Source organism: Dromiciops gliroides, chromosome 5 (genome assembly GCF_019393635.1).
Source record: "Dromiciops gliroides isolate mDroGli1 chromosome 5, mDroGli1.pri, whole genome shotgun sequence".
In the NCBI taxonomy this organism is placed as follows: Eukaryota; Metazoa; Chordata; class Mammalia; order Microbiotheria; family Microbiotheriidae; genus Dromiciops; species Dromiciops gliroides.
Genome location: NC_057865.1, coordinates 274,386,334 through 274,408,577, shown reverse-complemented (window position 1 = coordinate 274,408,577; position 22,244 = coordinate 274,386,334). Strand labels below are relative to the sequence as shown.

The following is a 22,244-nucleotide window of genomic DNA, read 5'->3' as shown; positions in this document are numbered from 1 at the left end:
ATAAGCCCAGGCTGCCGAGGAACTAAATTTGAAGCCAACCAGTAAAACAGATTGAACCTTATTACCTCTAGTCACTGAGAAATCCCCTAGACAGTTGGATGTAATTTGAAAAGGTCAGAAAAATATTTCCTGCATGGCATTCCTACTTCATGGTTTAAGGGTGTACATTTGTGAGATGCCAAGTCCAATCATTTTTATTGACTTTGCTATACAGAGACAGACAGACAATCAGGGAGGCAAAACTGATGGGGGAGGGAGATAAGTTTGCTTGGGTCCTAATTCAGAGACCACATTGAGTGTTTTCCAATTTGCAAATTGGGATGGCTATGTCTTCGTGTGTGATATAGGAGAAAATCTCCTGAGTATATGAATGGTTTGCAGAATAAAAAAAAAAAAAAAAAAGGAGAGCAAGTCATTGGAAAAATCCAGACACGATGGGGAGTTGGCTTTATTGCTGTTTTTTGACCACCCAACCACTGTGGGCTACAAGTCATTAAGAGAACAGGGACAGAGATGAATGCCTACATTCTTTGGGGAGAATTGGAAAGCTTCAGACTAAACACAACAAAGGGAATGGCTTATGTTCACTATTGCAATATTTAAAGTTCACTTGGGGTAGATGCCATTTTTGAATAAGAAAACTAGACTGGCTTGGGGGTGGCAGGGAGAAGGACCCTGACTATGCAATAAGTCTGATCAGTGACTCGGGTGTCAAGTTTCAATATCCCCAGGGTCACTCAAAATATCATGAAAAGGATTGCTTTTGCTTTTAAGTGGGATTTGATTGCAAGAAAAACCTTTGTCAGCAATACATTTACAGTTATTTTTTTTGTCATGCAATTAAAATCAAAGCTGATTTAACAATACAGAGTGATGTTATCCATCTAAACACAGCACAGGTTTAATTAACATTTGACTTTCCTTTCACTAAAGAGTCATTTGTTTGTGAGCAAAACACAAGCCTATTTACTCTTCTCTTGCTCAACACACACACACACACACACACAGAGCTGAAACTTTTTTTTTCTTTTAATGGGCATACAGAAAGGTGCATAAACTTGTCCTACCTTCACAGACCTTGCTTTAAGAGCTTTGCAGGAACCCAGATAAGCTAGGCATTTATATTAGAAAAGGTTTAGCAATTCTCTGCTTTATACAATTGGCAAGATTTCCAAATTTCCTAACCCTGTCCCTGGAAGGACACTGAAACTTGGCCCTCGTATTGCATAGTTAACAACAGCACTGGAAACACAATAAGTTATCCAATATAACTTTTCATGATGGCTAATACAAAGATTAGTGAAAAAGACATTCAGTTGTCTGGATCTGTCCCCAAATCTGAATCTTTGGTATTAGAATGATGAGACATTTCTACTTTTCAGAGGGAAAACTTCACAAAAATACAGCAAGCATTTATATAGCACTTAAGGTTTGCAAAGCACTTTTACATATGGTAGTTATTTCATTTGGTCTTCACAACCACCCTATCATGTAGGTGTTGTTCTTATCTCCATTTTGTGAATGAGGAAACCAAGGATGACAGAGGTTAAAACACCTGTCCAGGGTTACCCTGCTAATAAGTTCCTCAATTAGGATTCAATCTCAGGTCTCCCTTGCTCTGTGACCCAGTGCTCTGTAAACTTCCCAATGACAGTAGAGATGATTTCACCCTTTCTCTCTGGATTCCTCAGAGACACCACAGTGCCAGACACATAGTAGACACTTAATAAATGTTGGCAGATTGGCTGATTTTTCAGGTCTCAGCCAGATGTTTGGCATTGGGTTTGTGGTTGAGTGTCTGAACATTTGTTTTAAAGGAAAATATTGTAAAACCTATTATTAAGGAATAGGAAAAATGAATTCCTCTACCTTGGTTGCATCTTGTATTTTTTTCAGTTCATTGGAATACCATAGAGAGTGGAGTAAGATGCCTCAGTGACCTGAAAGAATTCATTTAAATTCAACAAGTATTTATCATATTACTGAGAGGTTTTACCCTAGAGTAGCCCTGATCTCATACTCAGGAAGATCAGAGTGCAAGATCTGCCTCTGATATATAGTGTCTATGTAACCTGGAACAAGGTCCTTAAGACCATAAATGGCACAAGTTGAAGACTGTGTGTTGGGGAACACACACGGGCTTTTCGACATGAGGAGAGCATCCTGAAAGGATGGGCATTCAAATCTTGCTTCTCATGCCAACTGTTCCCATGCCATTGGAAAGTCATTTATCTACTCTGGACCTCAGTTTTCTCATCCATAAAATAAGAGAGTAGGAGTGGGTAGCAGTTGTGTCCTCTCCGAGGTCTAGATTTAGTGTCCTAAGGGTTGTATTCCTTTACTTTGACACATGAAGGGATTTACCCACCAACATAGAGCTAGCTGGGTAAAGCCAGGATTGGAAGTTGGATTTCTGAATTCAAATTCAGCACTTTTCACAGTGAACCATGTAAAAAGGGAGGTAGTCAAGGATTCTGAGTTAAAGAACAAAGTGCAGTAAATCTGTGTGTGTATCTATAAGGAAGATGAATTTGGCAGCTGAATGGGCTGGCATGTGAGCTTCCTTCCAGGTGTATGTTCCTATTGACATTATTCTTTCGTTCAATGATCTATTTGAGGTAGGTTGGGTTTGTTTGAGGCAGAAAGAAGAGAAACCTCCTAGGAAGCTATGGTATTAGTCCATATAAGAAAACCTCAATTAGGGTGGTGGCAGGTGGAATAGTAAGGTGAAGACTGATTTGAAAAATGAAATGAAGTTGGACTAAATGATATCTAGTTGTTGTTCAGTCTTCATGACCCTATTTGGGGGTTTCTTGGCAAAGATACTGGAGTGGTTTGCCATATACTTCTCCAGCCCATTTTTTAACAAATGAGAAAACTATGACAAACAGGGTTAAGTGACTTGCCCAGGGTTAGAGAGCTTGTAAGTGTCTGAGGCCAGATTTGAACTCCAGGAAGTGTCTCCCTGACTCAAGACCCAGACCTCTCTATCCACTGTTCACTCTCTCAGGTCTTCCTGACTTTTAATACTGGTCACTATGACCCTGGGCTGATGCAAAGCTCCATCTGAAAGGACTTAGTGATTAATGGGCAATGTTGAATGAATAACAGGGATAAATGAAAGATGGCTGTATGGCTAGAAGCACTGATGCCTGAGGCAACTCCTCCTTGGAATTGTAATGGACAAGTCTGGAAGAAGGAAGTTTGGGGGAGAAAGGCACACTTAGTTATAAAAGCCTTAACCTTGACTCAATCAGTGATTTGGGGGAATCTGGACAAGTTTGCCATGAGACACTTGAATAATGTCTTTAAACTTGAACGGGGGGGGGGGGCAGCTAGGTGGTACAGTGGATAGAGCACTGGCCCTGGATTCAGGAGGACCTGAGTTCAAATCCGGCCTCAGACACTTAACACTTACTAGCTGTGTGACCCTGGGCAAGTCACTTAACCCCAATTGCCTCACCAAAAAAAAAAAAAAAAAAGAAAGAAAGAAAGAAAAAAAAACTTGAATGGGGGCAGCTAGGTGGCACAGTGAATAGAGCACCAGCCCTGAAGTCAGGAGAGCCTGAGTTTAAATCCGGCCTCAGACACTTGACACTTACTAGCTGTGTGACCCTGGGCAAGTCACTTAACCCCAATTGCCTCACCAAGAAAAAAAAAAACACAAAACAAATACTTGAATTAAATGATTTTGTTCTCCAGCTGAAGCTGATAAAGTGCCCGATTTTCTTTAGTCTTTTAATGTCATTTTTCACCCTGATCCCCATCTCTACCCCCAACACTGGACAGAGAATTCTATATAACCAACCCGAGACCCTTAGTAGGTAGGTGACCATCTTCTAGTCCAGCAGATCACAACCTTTACATGACTTAGGAACATACATCAGAGTAGAATGTAAGGTGGGGTGGAGGCGGGGGAGGATCAGGGTTTTTTAAAAAATATTTTTGAAACTGGAACTTCTTTTTTTTCCTTTTTGACTACACCTGTGATTCCACCAATGTAGAGTGGAGAGCTTCTTGTGAAAAATGACCCTGTATATAAGCTCTCAGAGTTCAGGATCAGCTTCATCAAATGCTTACTAATTGATCATCTTACCTACCTAAGAATGTTAGTTATTGGTTTTATTTGTTTGGAACCAACCTCTTATTTCATTGATGAAGGGAACTCTAGGTGAGGGAAAGCCCTCCACCAATAAGCAGGCAACTCTTCTACTGGGCTTAGTCTTAGAGAGTCCCCATAAGGGGCTGAGAAGAGAGCACCTTTTTCAGTGTAACACTGTGGGTCTTGAACCCAAGGCTTCATGACTAACCGAGGCAGCCTTTCTACCCAATTCACCACATTACTCCTTAGGATCTTTGTGAGGATGAAATGCATGTACAGAGTTTTGCAAACCTGAGGGTTATTTAAATCTGTATTGTGTCAAATGGCGTTGACATCCATAGAGGCTTGGCCATTACTAACTGCCCTGACTAAATGGGTACAAGGTCTGTGGTTCCTTTTGTGTGTTCTCTGGTTTATCCAGGTATGGTTATATATTGTCCCAGTCCTTCAAGAACTTCTGGGGCCATAGAAAGGATGGTTTTGGAAAGCTGCTTCTGGCCACTATGGGTTTTTAACCTCTGCCTAACACATTTAGCAGTGTAATTGGGCACAGCAGACCTGTTTGAATTGTCTTTAAAGTTATTCTATCCAGACAAGAGCTGAGAAAGAAATTAAGATCCTTCCCTGGTTGGAAATGCAGTAATGATGAGCACCAAGACCAAGATGGGGTTCCAATCACAGCTAACTGGTTATTATCACAGGCTAATGAAGAAAGTAGAAATAGAATAATTACATGGGTTACCAAAAAATGGCATATACATGCTATGGGAGACATAAATCTTTCCTTTTACCAGGTCATGATTTACAAACTGAAATGTTAACAGTTTGGTTTTAAACACAGGCATATATGGATATGTGCACTTCTATATCTAAATATGATATATATGAAATATATATGTGTGTGTGCATATCTATCTTTATATTTATCTATATCTCTATAGGTATCTGGAAATACAAACACATATATACTTATATGAATTTCACATATATGTGTGCATGTGTGTATATATGTATATGTATATATATATATATTCTATATATGTATGTGTGAGTGCATATTCACCAAACCTACAACTTAATTGGTAATAACAGAGAATACCTTTTGAGGAAATGCTATTCACTAATGCAGATTGGTACCAACTCTGCCAAGTGTGGTATAAGAGAACCTCTAGGGACTGTGAGAGATTAAGTGCCTTGTTCAAAGTAGAAGAGGGGAAGAAGTCTGAGGCCATGGATTAAAATTCCACCTTGGATGCTGAGTGACCTGAGTGACCATGGGCAAATCACATCATTTCTCTAGTTTTCTGTTTCATCAGTAAAATGATGGGCTTGTAATGCAGAAATATGTTTAATGTGATTGTCCATATATAACCTATATCAGATTGCTTGCTGTCTTGGGGAACGGGGAAGGAAAGGAGAGAGGGAGAAAAATTTGGAACTAGAAATCTTATAAAACCAAATGATAAAAACTATTTCTGATTGTAACTAGAAAATAATAAAACACTTTTATCATCAAAATGATAGGCTTGTAATCACACCTTCTATTTTTCAATTAACAAACATATATTTTCTCTTCTCTCTCCCACTTCCACCCAGAATGGAAAAGAATTGTAATAAATACACCTAAATCAAACAAAACAAATTCCCATATGGGACATTCCCTGAAATATATAATGCATTTTGAATCCTGAGACGGCCACCTGTCGGGAGTAACCCTCTCATTTTCCAGATGAGGAAAGCAAAGCCCACAGAGAGAAAAAGACCTACCCAAGGTCACAGAGATACCAAGCATCAATGGTGGGAAAGAAGCCCATATCCTCTGACTCCATCCAAAGCCTGGGCCACATCAGTCTTCCTCCAGAAAAAATGGGTCAGAGGAAGGGCTTAGATCCACATCTTTCCAAGTCTGGGAGTGGCTCCCTAATCTACTATGCCACATTAATAATTGATAACACAATAACTTCATTTTCTTGCCTCCTAGCAATATCCGGGCTAACTTGTTTATCAAAACCCATGACATTCCTTCCTTTTCCCTGTAGTTGCCACCTTTTCATAGCTTATGGGTTTAAGTGCTGAAATGCTTTTGTGAGATCTTAACACTCTAACAGAGGGCTGTTCCAGAGTGACGGGATGCTTGGCACACGCAGTGCCCATTTTGAGCTGCCACTAGCAGACTATCTGGTCTCATTCTTTTGGCAAGAGAACCCAGTTGACTTATCTGGTCCCCTTTTGGGACAAAAACTTTTTTGGTAGATGCTGAAATGCAGCCCTGGATGGAGAAGAGCTGCCTCAATGCTCAGGAGGCATTCAAAATGGGCCAAGAGGAGCCAGTGCAGCAGCTGGCATGCTCTGCTTTCAGAGAGCAGGCACTGCCAGGTGGTGCCAGAGGTCTGGAGGTGAAATTTGCTTTTAAAAATAGCAGTGAAATTAGGCTTAGCCTCTGAGAGATAGAAAGAAAGCCTAGGCACAGGGAAATGCAGAGATGGACACACAGTAATAAGGGGGAGGGAGGAGTCTTGCTTGGTCTCAGATTGACCTTTTTTTCTGGTCAGAGAATGAGATGGAAGAAAATAAGGGAGGGGAAATATATGGCGCACCCACAGAAAACCATGGCATTAGCTTTGGTTCATAGATTTCCCGCTAGATGGGACCTCAGAAGCTGTCTGGCCTAACCCCTTACTATAGACATGGAATAGTCAAGGCTCAGGAAGTTCAGAGATTAAGCTAGGTCACACGAGTAGCAACAGGCAGAGCATGAGCACATTTTCAGTGTCCTTTCCCTTATAACATTTTAGATGGTCATCCAGTGAGAGATGTAAAAATAGCTATGAGCTGATCAGTGATTTCAGAATATAAGCTCCTATGATTTAAACTTTCCACTTAAGTCATCTAGTACAATTCCTTCATTTTGCAAATGAGGATACAGAAGCCCAGAAAGATTAAATAACAGAGGCATTGTCAGAGGTGAGATCTGAACTCTAGTCTTTTGCATTCAGAACACGTTCCATTCCTCCACATGGTCTCTTTTATAGAGGTTGCCCTAAGAGTCTTGGTGCACTTTTAGGCTACTAACACTATTTAAGCCTTATTATAAATTAAAGGTATTTTATCTTTATTTTTGCTTAAAGCTATAGAACGGTGGAGCTAAAATAGCTTTAATAGCTTACAATAGCACTGAATTCTATGTCACCCCATACACAGCTCACACTTATGTAACATTTTGTGCTTTGCAAAGTTTTCTAATCATTCTCATTTGTTCCTTCCAACAATCCTGGTAGGGAAATGGTATTATGATCCCATTTTACAGATAAAGTTATTGAGGATAGCAGCCTTTAAATGACTTGCCCAGGGTAACATAGGCAGGCAGTGTCTGAGTAGGGATTTGAACCCAGGTCTTCCTGGCTCCTGATCCAGCATTCTAAAAAAAGTTAACCAAGTTCCTTGTTAATTTTTATATTTGAAAATAGCAACTTGTTCTGGAAATCAACCAAGCCTCCCTTTGGCTTGTGTAATTTTTAAAAATTAGGAAAACAGCAGCTGAGCTTATTATGCATGAAAATTCCCTCTTACCTGATCTCTTCTGTGAGCATTGATTCAATGTCTACTTCTGGTGCTATTAGAATTAACTTTCTACAAATTATGTTACAGGACAATAAGAAGAAATGAAAATATTACATTTGCTTCTGGAGAAGCTAATACTACATTAGACAATCTAGAGACTAGACACTAGACACTCTTTTCTTGTCCCTTCTAAGGATTTCTAAAAATCTTATTGTAAGATTCAGGGAGGGGGGCCCCAAACACTCTTTCTCCTAGAATTTCAATGGTCTAATACAAAACGTTTCATATACCTTGATTGGCATCCACAACCTCTGAGAAAGACAGGAGTCCCTGTGCTCTACCATATGACAAGACAAAGGTCATTCCAATCAAGATTTCTTCTGTTGAGGGATATTCCCAGGTATTGGCTTTCCTGTTTGGGAGACAGCATGGTTTATACTTTCCAAATTATTTTCCAAATTAAATTTTTAAATCTCTAGCAGAAATTATCTTTCCCAGGGGGTGATGTGGATTTCAACCTAAGAAGCAAAGAGGAATGTAATCAACCTAGAACTTACTGGTCTAAAATAATGGAGAACAATAACAGTTAGCAATTATTTAGATCTTTAGAGTTTGCAAATCGCTTCATAAATAACATATGATTTTATCTTTGCAACAGCCTTGGGAGGTCAAGGCTGTTATCCTCAATTTTGAGGGGTAGGCAACTGGGTTTAAGTGATTTGCCCAAGGTCACAGAGTAAATGTCTGAGGCAATATTTGAACACAGGTCCTCCTGACTCCAGGGCTGGTGCTCTATTCACCTAGCTAACCCTCCCCATTTTATAAATAAGTAAACTGTGGCAGATAAAGGTTAAGTGATTCATCCAGTCACCCTGCAAGTAAATCAAGACATCACTCTGGGATGTCATTGGTCCTCTTCCAAAACAAAGAACTAACAAATGTTTATATGACTTTAGGTTCATTGTTGTATTCAGAGCTCCATTCCTGACATTATTTATTCATGGGAGCATGGAGCTAGAGCTAAAGGGGGATTTGTAGATATTCTAGGACAATATCTTCATTTCACAGATGAGGAAACTGAGGCACATAGAGGTCAAGTCACTTCTCTAAGGTCATACTGGTAGTAAACATCACAAGAAAGTTTGAGCTCAGATCCTGACTCCAGAGTGGGGATACTTTCCATTCTTTCCTCACTGCTACTTTTTTGACCCCCTAGTTTTATTCAAGTTAAGTACAGATCCTATACTCTACACAGAGAATTTCCAGTGCTCCTGGCCTTTCTCCCAAAATTACAATGAATCAATTTTGTACCTACCTATAGCTGCCATCTGCCCCACTACAGCATAAGCTATTCAAAGGCAAGTATATTTCACTTTAGTATTTATATCTTGGATACTAAGGTAGTTCATGCTACATCATCCATGCTTAATTATTGATTCTGGATTGATCGCTTGCCTTCAAGAAGCTTACATTTTATTGTGCTCCTTAGACATTTTATGAGTTGTGTGTGTTATTATAATTTGAGGTAATTTTAATTTTAATTTTTTTTATTTATTTAGAATTTTCCCCACCTTACATGTAAAAAAACAAATGGTAACATCTATTGTTAAAGATTCTCTTCCTTCCTCCCTATCTTCCCTTAAGAATTCAAGCAATTCAATATAAGTTATACATGTGAAGGCATGCTAAACATAGCAGACAAAAAAAAATCTTTAGAAAAAGGAACTAACAACAACAAAAAACAACAAAATATACTTCCATCTGTAATTTGAGGTCATTTTTAACAGAAAGCTCGGTTTTCTTGGAAACCTCTCAAGTGCAAATGTGTGACTGGCTGATTCCTTCCCAAACGCTTCTATGCTTTGGTCTTTCTAACTATAAAATTGAGAGGGGAGAGTACCCTAAAAATCCTAAATATCCTGTCGGATTCAGTTCAGACCTCATCTTTAATCATTCAGCTTTCTGATAGCACAAAAATAGTCACTGAATTAATTCTTTAAAAATATTTTAAGCTAATAGGTCAAAGCAATGCTATTTCACTTAAAAATGAAAATGTATGCATCAGCCATTACTTGGACTGCCTCCCTGCAAATCTGGTTTTTCTGTGGTAAAACTTCACTCCATGGCAAGACTGGTATATCTGATGGATCCTAAATATGCCAAAATAGGAATGATATTAATAGAACAAAAGCAGCAACTATCCTATTTGCCTGACTTTGAGGGTACCTACTGCTTATGAAGAATTGTAATGAGGGTAGGGTGACAGGGGCTTTGTACTAGGGTTCCAACATTTAGAGGGGACTGAGAGTGCTTGTATTTCTTAAACTGACAGAATAATTGTACTTCTGCACCTGGTTATTAGCAAGAATAATTAGCCCTTCCTTTGGAAGCCCTGGAGAGCTACTCTTTGTCCAGTCTAGTCCTGTCCTCTCCCCATGCAATAGTCCACCCTGTCAGAGCATACTAGAATCTCTGTTAGCCCATCCAATGGTGGGGGCCATTTTCTCCCATCACTGGACCTTACCCCCATGATCTGAGACTTCTCCTTGAGCTTTCCCCTCCCAACTCAGGTCAAATTATTTTTCTTTGTCCAAAGTATATTTTGTGTCTCTTGCTCCAGGCACAATTGCTAGTTACCTATGGACCTGTTAGTTAGAAATTTCTCTGGTGCCAAAAAGGTGAGTGATTTGAGGGGCTATAACCCAAAGAAGCTTTTTTTTTAATTGTTTGTTTTTCACCATTTTAGGATTCCCCTCATTCCCTTGTGTACTCTGAAGACAGGTGAATTCTGATAGATCAAATTATCCAGGCTATCCCTAGTACTGGTCCCTGAACACTTAGAATCTTGACTTGCTGTGGCCTGACAGAAGCCCAATTTATCACCTGCCACAGGTCTAGTTGGCCTGGGAGAGGGGGCTGAGGGAGTGGGTGATTTAGGCTGACATAGGCCACTGCATAAATGTCAAATTGGGGCTTCTGTGACTGTTCAGGATTTAAAATTCTTCTGGCTGCTTGCACACCTTGAGAGACTGTCTCCCTGGGCAGGGGAGTGAAGCCCCCCTCCCCCCTCTTCACAAATCAAATAAATACATATTTATGCTGGAGGTATTCTCAACGCTTTGCTGGTCACACTGCAAGGTAAGACTTGTTCTCTTCTGAAATCTTAAAGGGATTTAAGGATGTACCAATTTGTCTCTTTCAGGATATGGTGCTTTCTTAAAGGGCATCATTTTTATGCTAATGATGCCCAGACTGGTACTCTTTGCATCAGTGTCTGGTGTTTCTATTCCAGTCTACGTGGATATCAAGGAATGGCTGGATGCGCCTTACTGCAAATAACTTGAGTTACATGCAATCAGAAATACAATCTCGTCTTTCCCATTAAATATTTCTTGTCTAGTCCCTGGCTTTCCGACCTTAGAGACTAATCTTCACTGTGTTGACAAAGTGCCTACTGGTGGGGACCAGGGAACCTTTAAATTTCCACCTCAGGGATTTCTTATTAGCTCAGTTGTTAGATTTAGTCAACTTCATTGTTTTCAAGGTTTTAAAAAAAAGCTGCTTTCTTTTCTTTCTGAGTACCAGGAGAACTGCTGGTGTCTCAGAATGTACTCTGCAAAGAAAAATGTTTTCCTTGAACAAAGCCCAATTAAAGTGCCACCGCCCACCTGAGACCTTCCCTCCTCCTCCTCCCTCCTCCCCAAGCTGCTAATGCCTTTCTTGGAAAAGTTTTTTTTAATTTAAATCAATTCAATGATCATTCTTTATATGTGCACTCCTTGTTTTCTCCAACAGAATGAAATCTCCTTCAGGCCAGGTACTGTTTCCTTGTTTTTGTATCCCCAACACCTAGTACACACTGTTTGGCACATAGCATGTGCTTAAAAATGTTTGATGGCTGGGGCAGCTAGATGGCGCAGTGGATAGAGCACCGGCCCTGGAGTCAGGAGTACCTGAGTTCCAACCCAGCCTCAGACACTTAATACTTACTAGCTGTGTGACCCTGGGCAAGTCACTTAACCTCAATTGCCTCACTAAAAAAAAAAAAAAGTTTGATGGCTGATTGACTTATTGGTTAAGAGGAACTGAAGTAGGAATTAATGCCAGGATTAAAACAAAAACCTCTTCCCCACCCCACCATTCTCTTCAGAAAAGGAAATAAAACCAAGAGGAAAAGGAAGGGATCAATTATATTAAGTGAATAGGAAGGAATACCAGTGGGTAAAAAAAAAATGAGCAGAGGGTGGTGAAGTGGATTAAAGCACAGGTCCTGGATACAGGAGGACCTGAGTTAAAATCTGACCTCAGACACTTGACACTTACTAGCTGTGTGACCCTGGGCAAGTCACTTAACCTTCATTGCCCCACAAAAACAAAGAAACAAACCAAAAAGAAATGAGCAGAGATTTTTTTTAAAAAGAAACCCAGAAACATTTCTATGAACTGATAGAGTGGAGTGAATAAAACTAAGAGAACATGTTATAAAATAACATGACAAAGAAAAACAACTTTAAAAGACTCATGCACTGTCATCAGTACAATGACCAAACAGAGCACAGAGGATGACGCCTGAATCACACCTATCTTCTGTTTTAGGGGAGACGAAATCAAGATTTGGAACAAGGGTACATTTTTGGACATGGCCATTTGGGAAGTTAAACCCTAACACAGCATGGCAGCATAATTAATGTGATAGTACAACTTTGTTTTACCTAATCCCTAGGAATCCCTGGGAGAAAAGAAAAAACTCAAGCCACCAAGCATTCTGCTCTGTAAGCTACATCAAAAACCAAGATCAAAGAATTGGAAAGAAATGTAGAGGCAATTTAATACAATCCAATCTTTTTACAGAGGAGGAAACTGAGGCTGACAGAGAGAGAATGGCTCACTCAGTGTCACAAAGGTAGTAATAGAGCCAAGAATCAAAAGCTTTCTCTGTTACCTTCTCAATAAGCCATGGCACCCTGCCCTCTCTTTATGTATTTGCATTCTGAAGCAAGGTAAAGATACACTCAGGGCCCTCAGAAACTATCTGGTCCCATCTGTTAATTATTTTTGTTGTTATTCAGTCATTTACAGTTGTGTCTGATTCTTCATAATCCCATTTGGGGTCTTGGCAGAGACACTGGATTGCTTTGCTAATTCCTTCTCCACCTCATTTTACAGATGAGGAAACTGAGGCAAACAGGATAAAGTGACTTGCCCAGGGCCACATAGCTATTAAGCGTTTGAGGCCAGAGTTGAACTGAGTAAGATGAATTTTCCTGACTCCAGGCCTAGCACTCTATCCATTTCACCACTTAACTGCTCCTAATTTTACAGATGAAGAAACCAAGTCAGAGAAGTTAAGTGACTTATCCAAAGTCACATGAGGAGTGAATGTCAGAGGTGGAGGTTGATTCTAGGAGCTCTTAATTTAGAACTACTGTTCTCTCCACAGTCCCATGCTGCTTCACATCTTACCCTATCAATGTACACATATTATTCAATTGAGTCCAACAAGTATTTCTCAAAATCTCCTATGTGCTAGGTGATTTGAGTCAAAAGACAAAAAAGAGAAGGTCTTTAACCTCAAATATTTGAAAGTCAAGTTTCCTATTCAGCTCAGGTCTTTTCATCAAGAATGCCTGAAAAGTTCTCTCTTTCATTGAATTCCCATTTTCCCCCTGAAAGAGTATACTCAGTTTTGCTGGGTACGTGATTCTTGGTTGTAATCCCAATTCTTTTGTCCTCCAGAATATCATATTCTAAGCCCTCCTATCCTTTAATGTAGAAGTTTCTAGATCTTGTTTCACCCTCAAATAATTTATATTCCACTGTCTTGAATTCTTATAATATGTTTCAAGGTGTGTTTGAACATATTTGTATTCGATGTAACCATAGGGAACAAGGATCTCCCCAGATTTCTGCATATCTAGACAGTACTTCACATTAATGGATCTCTATCTATTGGACATTCTATGTGGGTGAAATACACCTATGAGTGGCCCCAGAATGCCATGGTCTGTCTATACTGATAATGAACACACCATTAACATGGTAAGACCAAGAGAGCCAGTTAAGTAACTTGACATGTTGTCATTCATTTGGTGTAAAATAAAAGTTTCCTATTTATTTTAAGGAAAGGCGGTAGGGCTGGGATACTCTGGTGAGGAGGTGGAATACAATGGGACTCTGGGAGACTTGGTGAGAAGTGTAGGAAAAGGAAATAATGAGGAATCAGTGAAATATAGGTGTAGAGGGATATGAATTTACTGGCCAAAAGGCCAGCCAATTGCATCATGATATCTAGTAACTGGTCTGACTGAAATGTTTCAGATTTATATTTAAGCAATTAGCCAATCAATAAATCAACAAGCTTTTGTTAAGCCTGATTTGCATGTCAGGCACTGTGCTAGACACTGGGGATATAAAGACAAAAATTAATTAGCTCTTACCCTCAGAGAACTTACAGTCTAACCTAAGGGCTCATAAACATCTTAGTATCATATGCTAATTTTAGCAATCTGGTGACCCCTTGTCAGAATAATGTTCTTAAATGGAGAAAATAAAATAGTTTGACAAAAGAAACCAAAGGCATTAAATACAGACATTTATCAATTTGTTCTTTCTGCTTATCTTCTATCTATCATTTGTCCGACACCTGTCTTTCTATCATTTTTTGTGTGTCTGTTCATCTATCATCTGTCTATTACTCTGTCCATCCAAACAAGTTCACAGAGACCTGGGTTTAGAACCGTTGGTCGAACCAGTGACAACATATGTTCATTAACATCCTGTGTGGATCCCTCACTATCATTTGTAGGTGATTCTGGGTTTCCTAATGCTAGGACACTTGAGCTCCAGGTCTGAATGGTTTCCCAGTTGGAATGCCTTTGAGTTTGGGCCCTGTGTCAGGCTCTGTGTGTTGGGTAAGAGGAGCAGCCTAGTCAAATTCAGAGAGGTTCATCAATAACATGGCCACAGAGGGCAAATTATTTGATCACAGCAATTCTTGAAGATGGGTGACAATTAGTGTTAGAGGATGGAGAGTCCACATGGATGAAACCATTTGCCCCAAGAACCTTCATCATTTTGCTCCTGATAGATCCTTTTATATAAATTCCTGATTGTCTAAGTGTAACTTAAATATATCATGGACATTATTCATTTTATCTTGACTTTCCCCTTTTGTAAGCCTATACATGTATTATCCCCTTACACTAAAGAAAGAAAGGGAGGGAGGGAGAAAGAAATAAAGGAATGAAGGAAGAAGGAAGGGAGGGAGAAAAGAGGGGTTGGAGGAAGGAAGGAAGGGAGAAGATAAGGGAAAAGAGAGAAAGGAAACAGGGAGGAAAGAAAAGGAGGGACGGAGAACAGAGGAAAAGATGAAGGGAGAGAGAGAAATGAAGGGAGGAAGGAAGGGGAAAAGGGAGGACAGAAAGAGAGGGAAGGAAGGAGAAAAGAAAGGATGGAGGGAAAACAGGGAAGGAGGGAAAAGGGTACAAAGAATGGAAGGAAGGAAAAAATAGAGGGAGGAAAAGAGGAAGGGAGGGAGAAGGGAAGGAAGAAAAAAGGAAGGAAGGAGGGAGGAATGAAAAAGGAAAGGAAAGAAGGAAGGAAACCAAACATGTATTAAGTGACTATCATGGGTCAGGCACAATGCTAAAGATTTTACAAATATGTCATTTAATCCTCAAACAACCCTAGAAGGTAGGTAATATTATCATTCCCATTTTACAGTTGAGAAAATTGAGAAAACAAAGGTTAACTTACTTGTCCAGAGTCACATAGCCCAGGAAACAAAAAAAAATCCCTAATATTATCATTAGCAAACATAATTAGGAAAGTAACTATTAGTCCTGTCCACCCTCTTTCTTTCTCTCTCCCTCCCTCTCCCCCCTCCCTCATATGTATATATATGTATATACACACATATGCATGCATGCCATATTTTAAAGCCACACATCACTTATCAACACTAGATGGTCTGCAGATGAAAAATGTACTGACTTTGAGAAATGTGTGAACCCTTCTGTCGTCTCTGGACAATGTTAGTCTGGGAGATAGTTGCACTACTGATTACAGCTGTGAGAGGGGGAAAAGCATGACTTCCCTGTTCCTTGTAGTAAGGCCAAGAGCACTGGGCCTTAGGGTGAGAAAACTCAGGTCGTAGCCCTGGATGTAATATTTATGACTTATCCCCATCTCTTTGAGCCTTAGTTTCTTCAACTGTAAAGAGGGAGAGTATGCAATATTTTCACTAGTTTGCCTTCCAGTGTGGCTATGAAGCAAGGATGCTGTTCCCCCTAAAAGCACTAGAAAAGCATAAGCTACCACTGTGATTATTCCCATTTTGTGCTTGGCTGTCTTAAACTGTCAGGAAAAAAAGTTTCATTTACAGGTGCATTATATGAAACTACTAGCGACCCTCTTACTTTTCTTAGTCTGTTCCATTCAATTCAGCTGGCATTGTTACCTAGCAGATAGAGAGGTAGCTTCAGAATTAGAAAGATCCAGGCTCAAGTCCCACCTCTGCCATATCTTCTCTATCCTGACGGTACTATTCTGGGGAAATCATTTAAATGCGTGTGCCCCCAAGCAGCTACCTAAGATTCTAGGTTTCAGAGAAAGTGCCACCTGTATTAGTGGAGGGAGTTTCCCTACTAGAGATCCATCCATTTCAAGGGAGGAAATCCACACTTCTCAAGTAAGCCAAGGAGACACAGTATAGTACAGTCAAATGTGTGCTGAGACTGGGGTCACAGGGATCTGAATGAATCTCCATACGACCTTAGTGACTTCAGGCAAGTCACTTCCCTTATCTCAGTCTCAGTTTCTTCATCTGTAAAATGGAGTTAAACTGAATGATCTCTGAGGTCCCTTCCAGCTCCATTCCTCTGAATCCTATAATCCTCAGTGGGGAGCAATGTTGCAGAGGGGACAGAAGATTGTTCTCTGGGTTAAGAAGGCCTGGCTTGAAGACTTGTCTCTCGTGCTCTGTGTGATCCTGGGTAAATCACCTAACCTCTCAGATGCCTCTAAAGGACTAGAAGTCATAGGGAGGTCACCCATGTACACTACTAGAGGCAGTTTTCACCCTGGTAGTTCCCCCCCAAACTGAGGAAATCAGAGGTTTAGACCCAACAAGAAGCAAACCAACACAAGTAGATTCAAGATTTTTCTCTCAGTGATGGTTAGTCAGGTTGTGAGCTCTGTGTAAGGCCCCAAACTTTCATAGGCGAAGGCTCTTATCCCCAGGCTTCTAGCTAAGTAACAATCTCTGCTTAAATTCCAACCATTTGGTCTCCAAGAAATAATGAAACAAAACACACATTCAGATAGACATATGTACCTTGTTGTGTTTGTGCAAGTGTTTTAATGTGATGGGTGTATAATTCCCTGAAAGCCTGGTTGTTATATCCATCTGGTCTTATTTCCCCAGCACTCAAATGTACAACCAGGATGCAAAACCTAAAAGCTAAAAACAAAATTTAAATACACCCAAACACATGAGGAATGCTTCCAAAAGCTTGCTGCCAATGCCAAAGTCTACTTACTCTGTTGACTTCTCAGTCAGACTTTCAAGGGGACGAGATTTTGATTCCCAACGTTGGAACGCACCAGATCTTCTACAACGGACCTCATTAGTGAAGCTTAAGGGGTGCTTGAGAAGCTTAAGACAAAGAAAAAAAATCCAATTTGGATTTGAGGGACATGAGAACACTGAGAAGTCAAAATGCATGACTATTATTTATGCAGATGGAAATAACACGTCTTCAATTAAGCTGCAGACCTAATGAAGCAGAGACCAGAGATGGGTTAAGTTTTTGTCCTGATCAGTCACGTTGCTCATTTCTTTGGAAATCCAGTTTTTGCTCTTATGCTGTTTAAATAACCTTCATGTCAGGGGTTGTTAGATTACTTACAGACTCCCCTTAGGGTGCTATGAGCATACAGTAAGTGAATGAAGGCTGTAACTTCTCCTGAAAATCCTAGAGGACTTCCTGCCACCTTTCAAAGCTTGAGGAAAAGCCACAGGATTTGGAGTCAGAAAACATATGAGTTTGAGCCCAGGCTGTGATACTTATAACCTACAAGATCTTTCAAGTGACATACATTCACTAGGCTTCAGTTTTCTCATTTATAAAACCTGTGAGTTCTTGAAGGGATTGCTAAACAAACTGTGATATACAAAGATAATGGAATATCATTCTTGCTGTTCAAATAATTTCAGTCATGTCTGACTCTTCATCACCTTAATTAGGGTTTTCTTGGCAAAGACATTGGAGTGGTTGGGCATTTTCTTCTCCAGATCTCCAGATCATTTTTCAGATGAGGAAACTGAGGCAAATACTGACTAACCCACAGTCACACGGTTAGGGAGTGTCGTGAGGCCAAATTTGAACTAATGAATAAATCTTCCTGACTCCAGGCTTGGCACTCTATCCACTGTTCCCAAAATGGAATATTACTGAGCCTTGAGAAATGAAATACATGAAGAATTCAGAAAAACATTGACAGACCTGTGTGAACTGACACAGAATGAAGACAGGAGAACCAGGAAAATATGCTCCATGATTGCAACATATTTTTTTTTGCAGGGCAATGAGGGTTAAGTGACTTGCCCAGGGTCACACACGTAGTAAGTGTTAAGTGTCTGAGGCTAGATTTGAACTCAGGTCCTCCTGAATCCAGGGCCAGTGCTCTATTCACTGTGCTACCTAGCTGCCCCAACTGACTGCAACAATTTAAGTGAAAAGAATAAGAAAAGAAAAACTGAATATTATGCAATTATAATGACCAATGTTTGTCCTGGAGAAGAGAGGAGGAAATTAATCTCCTTCCATACTTTGAAGTGGGTGATTATTGGTGCAGAATGTTGCAGACCAGGCTGATGTGTGAGTTGGCTTTTGTTTAACAGTCTCCACCCCTTTCTTATAAAGGAAGGCCCATTGGAAAATGGAAAGGGGGGATGTATAAGAAATGACTGTGATATAAAAACAAGAGAAATCAATAGCACATTTTAAAAATAAGATTTAAAATTTAAAATGTAGGGGTTGGACCAGATGGGGCCTCCATGGTCAATTCCAATTCTAGGTCTCATTAGGTATGAATTCTGAATTCTTTCAGCCTGGCATACATGACATAAACCACAACATCTTGTACGAGTTTTAGAATTTTCCTCTAGTTGTTTTGTGTATGTGTATCCCCACTCTCTATTAGAGTTAAACTCTTCAGTGTAGGACCATATGTTGTCTCTTTTTAGTATCTCCCACAATGCCTAGCACAATGCTGGACATCAATCAGGTCAATAGACGTACATTATTTTTTCAGCAGTTAGAACTGGATTTTTTTTGAGAAACATTCTATTGAAAGAAGCAGCATATCAAGATAACATGTGGCTTTTAATTTATGTATAGGAAAAAATACAAGGGGTTATTATGGTTTGTGTTCACTCCCTGCCTACCATCAATCCATCTCCTTCGGGTAGCTGCATCTATTTGGCCCAGTCCTGTGGATTCAAGACTTAGCCCATAGTCTAGGGTCAATTCCCGGCACCAGGAAAAGGGACAAGAGAATTGGCATGCCAACAGCTAATGGTGTGGCATCAAATCTGTCTTCCATTACAGCTGATTCCTCTCTGACCTTGGCACTTCTGTGGCTACACTCTTTGCTTCATATCACCAATTTCCCATGCACCCTAGTGTCCAGTAGTTGAGTTTCTTGCCAGGTCCCTCAGTCTTCTATAATTTCATTCTCACCACTCCAGCCCAAACTCCCCATGACTGGCTGCTCCCCCTCCTTAACTCCACCCCTTAAAATCCCCAAGCTTCCTTTACAGCAAATCTCGGGTGACACCTTTTGTATGACGCCCTTTCCAGATCCTCCACCCTCCACCACACAGTTAACGCTGCTCATCCAGAGATGCCTTTTTATTTATTCTTTCTATATTTTGTATGGAAGACAGCATGCCATTATGGGTAGAGAACTGGCCTCAAAGCCAGGGAGACCTTGGTTCAATTTCTACTTCTGGCCAATACTGTCTGTGGGCAACTCATAGCCATTCATTGTCATGAGGCAAATCTAAGACTGTAAGTTGGAAAGAAGGTGCCAACCTGCATTAGTAGAGGCAATTTTCTCATTAGATCACAAGTTCTTTGAGGCAGGGATTATCTTTTGCCTTTTTTTGTATCCGCAGTACTTAGCTCAGCACCTGATATAGAGTAGTGTTTAATGTTTATTGATTGGGAGTTCTATATACTGATGAAATCACAACCAGAGTCCCTATTTTTATATTCCTTTGTTTTTGACATACTGAGTATATAGAAAATCATCTGTGTACAAGTTCTTCCCCACTTGACTGAAGAATAATCTGGTTGAGGGCGAGTACCTCAAAAATGCCTTAACTCTTCTATACTGACACCCCTACCTTTCCCATCAGGCAGAACCAGGGCGTAGACATTTTTCCAGCTGCCAACTGTATCCTACCTTCTCTTTTCATCACTTTCTAATGGATCCATATTCAAATCAACAATATCTTTGCTATTAAGCGAGGCAGGACAATCTGCTGGCACTCAGACCCACTGATTCAGACCTGCACTGTTCCCTCATAGATCTCTCCATGCCAGTCCCTTGCCTCCAGTTTCCCTGATCTATTCTTCCTCTTTCATTGTACTGTCTTGACTACCTGGTCTATTACTAACAAACTATCCTTCACACTTGACTTGTGCTCTCTCCCAGGAAATGACTTAGCCTCTATTTTGTATGTACCTAGATGTATATAAGAAGGTTCTAGAAGGCAGCATTGCTTTGTTTTATCTTGGTATCCTCAGGACCTAAGATGGTGTCTGGCATATAGTAGGTGCTTAATAAGTGTCTGTTGGATTGAATTAAAAATAGGCAAGGGTTTTTACTTTGTGTCTGTATGCCAGTGTTAGCAGAGTGGCCAGCAAAGAGAAAATGCTCAATAAAGCCTTGTTGAATAAATTAATATTATTTAAAGCTTAAGCAAAGACTTCAAGCACATCTGTTTCATTTTTATAGTATAATTTTATATTTGTATTATAATAACTATACAAAATTTTGTATAAAAATAAAAAGACCACACATTTAAATTATTTTAGAATTTGAAATAATTAAGATGTCAAAATGCTATCTCCCTTGGGATATTTTTGGTGTTTCATTCCATAGAAATATAGGCAGGTCAAGAGATCGATAATCTTAACATTTCTTCAGTGTGCCTTTAAATTCTGGGTTCAGCAGTTTATTATTATTATTATTATTATTATTATTATTATTATTAAACTTTCAGATCTAGGGTGCATCATTATGTAATATAAGGTTACTGTGACTTCTTCAAGGTCTGAGTCAAATGCCTTTTGCCCTTAGTCAAAAACAAGATTTTCCTCCTCATGTTTCAGATTATCCCTGTGTTTACACATCATAAAGGATAAGCATAACTGCCATTTGTGTTATTAAGAGGTTTTTCAAAGCACTTTACATACATTTTCTCGATTGCCCTCCCAACCCTGCAGAGTATGTAGGCATTACAGATTTCTACTCTATTGTATATTGCCCTGGTTGAATGGATGGTAAAAAAATCCTTTGGTTGGCATGCATGACCTTCTGTTCCACACTGATGGACTCCTCTGGTGTTACCCCAGAACACTCATCAATAAAGGGCTTAGGTAAGATGATTTATCTATTACCTTTAGGGAGTCAAGAAGCATTGTTTTAGATGAAGGAACTGTCTCCAAGAGTTTAAGTGTCTTACTTAGAGAAAGATAGATGGTAGAACTAATAAAGCACTGGACCTGAAGTCAGGAAGAACTGAATTCAAACCTCAGACACTTATTAGCTCTGTGACCCTGAGGAAGAAGTTTAACCTCTGTTTGCCTCAATTTCCTGAACTACAAAAATGGGAATAATAAATAATTGCATCTACCTCTCAGGGTTATTGTGAGGATCAACTAAGATATAATTACAAAGTGCTTAGCATCATGCCCTACAAATAGTAGGTGCTTAATAAATTCTTGATTCCTTACTTCCTTTTGCTCAGTCAGTAAGGTTCAAGAGTAGGATCCAAGCCCAGGGCACTCCTCACTCCAAGGCTGGTGCTCTTTCCGCTTCTGTCTGGATTTGCATTATAGTAGTCACTGTACATGTGGTATACCCCTACTTCTATGGCAAACTCCACTGGGACAGGGCATGTGGTTTCACTATCTCTTTGTCTCCCCTTGAGGGGTATAGCACAGGACTTTGCATACAGTAGGTGCTAAATGAATACTTACTGAATGTTAAACTATAATTCCTATCATGGCAATTTCCTTATTAGGATCTATTCACTTAAATATTATTTATTGCTTAAGTGAGTATAAGTGAATAATAATAAATAATTTTTCACATTTGTGGGTCAATTAAATGCTCTGGGAGTTCCCGAAGAAGCTTGGAAACATAACCCATATGAGACACATGGAAGAATTAGAGAGCAAAAGCAATCCATCTAGAATATTTGCAGTAGTCGGAAATCATCGGATTGCATTTCTTTGAAGTATTTTATGAATAAGATGGTTTTAGTTAATGAGACTTTAGGTCATAG

The 22,244-nt window shown here is 39.7% G+C and overlaps 1 long non-coding RNA gene across 1 annotated transcript in view; it reads right to left on the bottom strand.

Moving 5' to 3' along the window:
- The window catches only part of LOC122729128, a 132,201-nt gene that overhangs the window by 6,918 nt on the left and 103,039 nt on the right, over positions 1–22,244 (bottom strand). Inside the window, exons 6-7 of the long non-coding RNA XR_006353309.1 lie at positions 17,203–17,318; positions 7,954–8,075 (exon numbers count right to left, since the gene is read on the bottom strand). This is a non-coding gene — a long non-coding RNA (uncharacterized LOC122729128). The remainder of the gene's footprint in view (positions 1–7,953; positions 8,076–17,202; positions 17,319–22,244) is intronic.